We start from the raw sequence: 3781 nt of genomic DNA, 5'->3' as shown, positions 1-3781 counted from the left end.
AGAGAGTGCTATATGTACAGTACTGTGTGTGTGACGTACAGAGAGTGCTATATGTACAGTACTGTGTGTGTGACGTACAGAGAGTGCTATATGTACAGTACTGTGTGTGTGTGTTTCAGAGAGTGCTATATGTACAGTTCTGTGTGTGTGACGTACAGAGAGTGCTATATGTACAGTGCTGTGTGTGTGACGTACAGAGAGTGCTATATGTACAGTGCTGTGTGTGTGACGTACAGAGAGTGCTATATGTACAGTACTGTGTGTGTGACGTACAGAGGTGTGCTTATATGTACAGTGCTGTGTGTGTGACGTACAGAGAGTGCTATATGTCCTGTACTGTGTGTGTGACGTACAGAGAGTGCAATATGTACAGTACTGTGTGTGTGACGTACAGACGAGAGTTCTATATGTACAGTACTGTGTGTGTGACGTACAGAGAGTGCTATATGTACAGTACTGTGTGTGTGACGTACAGAGAGTGCTATTGTACAGTGCTGTGTGTGTGACGTACAGAGAGTGCTATATGTACAACAGTACTGTGTGTGTGACGTACAGAGAGTGCTATATGTACAACAGTACTGTGTGTGTGACGTACAGAGAGTGCTATATGTACAGTACTGTGTGTGTGACGTACAGAGGTGCTATGTACAGTACTGTGTGTGTGACGTACATTGTACAGTACTGTGTGTGTGACGTACAGAGAGTGTATATGTACAGTACTGTGTGTGTGACGTACAGAGAGTGCTATATGTACAGTATGTGTGTGTGACGTACAGCGAGTGCTATATGTACAGTGCTGTGTGTGTGACGTACAGAGAGTGCTATATGTACAGTACTGTGTGTGTGACGTACAGAGAGTGCTATATGTACAGTACTGTATGAGTGTGTGACGTACAGAGAGTGCTATATGTACAGTACTGTGTGTGTGACGTACAGAGAGTGCTATATGTACAGTACTGTGTGTGTGACGTACAGAGAGTGCTATATGTACAGTACTGTGTGTGTGACGTACAGAGAGTGCTATATGTACAGTACTGTGTGTGTGACGTACAGAGAGTGCTATATGTACAGTACTGTGTGTGTGACGTACAGAGAGTGCTATATGTACAGTACTGTGTGTGTGACGTACAGAGAGTGCTATATGTACAGTACTGTGTGTGTTACGTACAGAGAGTGCTATATGTACAGTACTGTGTGTGTGACGTACAGAGAGTGCTATATGTACAGTACTGTGTGTGTGACGTACAGAGAGTGCTATATGTACAGTACTGTGTGTGTGACGTACAGAGAGTGCATATGTACAGTACTGTGTGTGTGACGTACAGAGAGAGTGCTATATGTACAGTACATGGTGTGTGAGTACAGAGAGTGCTATATGTACAGTACTGTGTGTGTGACGTACAGAGAGTGCTATATGTACAGTACTGTGTGTGTGAGTACAGAGAGTGCTATATGTACAGTGCTAGTGTGTGTGACGTACAGAGAGTGCTATATGTACAGTACTGTGTGTGTGACGTACAGAGAGAGTGCTATATGTACAGTTACTGTGTGTGTGAAGTACAGAGAGTGCTATATGTACAGTACTGTGTGTGTGACGTACAGAGAGTGCTATATGTACAGTTTGTGTGTGTGTGACGACAGAGAGTGCTATATGTACAGTACTGTGTGTGTGACGTACAGAGAGTGCTATATGTACAACAGTACTGTGTGTGTGACGTACAGAGAGTGCTATATGTACAGTACTGTGTGTGTGACGTACAGAGAGTGCTATATGTACAGTGCTGTGTGTGTGACGTACAGAGAGTGCTATATGTACAGTACTGTGTGTGACGTACAGAGAGTGCTATATGTACAGTACTGTGTGTGTGACGTACAGAGAGTGCTATATGTACAGTACTGTGTGTGTGACGTTAAGAGAGTGCTATATGTACAGTGCTGTGTGTGTGACGTACAGAGAGTGCTATATGTACAGTGCTGTGTGTGTGACGTACAGAGAGTGCTATATGTACAGTACTGTGTGTGTGACGTACAGAGAGAGTGCTATATGTACAGTACTGTGTGTGTGACGTACAGAGAGTGCTATATGTACAGTGCTGTGTGTGTGACGTACAGAGAGTGCTATATGTACAGTACTGTGTGTGTGACGTACAGAGAGTGCTATATGTACAGTATGTGTGTGTGACGTACAGAGAGTGCTATATGTACAGTACTGTGTGTGTGACGTACAGAGAGTGCTATATGTACAGTACTGTGTGTGTGACGTACAGAGAGTGCTATATGTACAGTGCTGTGTGTGTGACGTACAGAGAGTGCTATATGTACAGTACTGTGTGTGTGACGTACAGAGAGTGCTATATGTACAGTACTGTGTGTGAGACGTACAGAGAGTGCTATATGTACAGTGCTGTGTGTGTGACGTACAGAGAGGTGCTATATGTACAGTACTGTGTGTGTGACGTACAGAGAGTGCTATATGTACAGTACTGTGTGTGTGACGTACAGAGAGTGCTATATGTACAGTGCTGTGTGTGTGACGTACAGAGAGAGTGCTATATGTACAGTACTGTGTGTGTGACGTACAGAGAGAGTGCTATATGTACAGTGCTGTGTGTGTGACGTACAGAGAGAGTGCTATATGTACAGTGCTGTGTGTGTGACGTACAGAGAGAGTGCTATATGTACAGTGCTGTGTGTGTGACGTACAGAGAGAGTGCTATATGTACAGTACTGTGTGTGTGACGTACAGAGAGAGTGCTATATGTACAGTGCTGTGTGTGTGACGTACAGAGAGTGCTATATGTACAGTGCTGGTGTGTGACGTACAGAGAGAGTGCTATATGTACAGTACTGTGTGTGTGAGTACAGAGAGTGCTATATGTACAGTACTGTGTGTGTGACGTACAGAGAGTGCTATTGTACAGTACTGTGTGTGTGACGTACAGAGAGTGCTATATGTACAGTACTGTGTGTGTGACGTACAGAGAGTGCTATATGTACAGTACTGTGTGTGACGTACAGAGAGTGCTATATGTACAGTACTGTGTGTGTGACGTACAGAGAGTGCTATATGTACAGTACTGTGTGTGTGACGTACAGAGAGTGCTATATGTACAGTGCTGTGTGTGTGACGTACAGAGAGTGCTATATGTACAGTACTGTGTGTGTGACGTACAGAGAGTGCTATAGTACAGTACTGTGTGTGTGACGTACAGAGAGTGCTATATGTACAGTACTGTGTGTGTGACGTACAGAGAGTGCTATATGTACAGTACTGTGTGTGTGACGTACAGAGAGTGCTATATGTACAGTACTGTGTGTGACGTACAGAGAGTGCTATATGTACAGTAGGTGTTGTGACGTACAGAGAGTGCTATTGTACAGTACTGTGTGTGTGACGTACAGAGAGTGCTATATGTACAGTACTGTGTGTGTGACGTACAGAGAGAGTGCTATATGTACAGTGCTGTGTGTGTGACGTACAGAGAGTGCTATATGTACAGTGCTGTGTGTGTGACGTACAGAGAGTGCTATATGTACAGTGCTGTGTGTGTGACGTACAGAGAGTGCTATATGTACAGTGCTGTGTGTGTGACGTACAGAGAGAGTGCTATATGTACAGTGCTGTGTGTGTGACGTACAGAGAGTGCTATATGTACAGTGCTGTGTGTGTGACGTACAGAGAGTGCTATATGTACAGTACGTGTGTGTGACGTACAGAGAGTGCTATATGTACAGTGCTGTGTGTGTGACGTACAGAGAGTGCTATATGTACAGTACTGTG

Source organism: Bombina bombina, chromosome 6 (genome assembly GCF_027579735.1).
Source record: "Bombina bombina isolate aBomBom1 chromosome 6, aBomBom1.pri, whole genome shotgun sequence".
Classification (NCBI taxonomy): domain Eukaryota; kingdom Metazoa; phylum Chordata; class Amphibia; order Anura; family Bombinatoridae; genus Bombina; species Bombina bombina.
The sequence above is the reverse complement of the archived record's forward strand: the minus strand, read 5'-3'. Positions refer to the sequence as shown.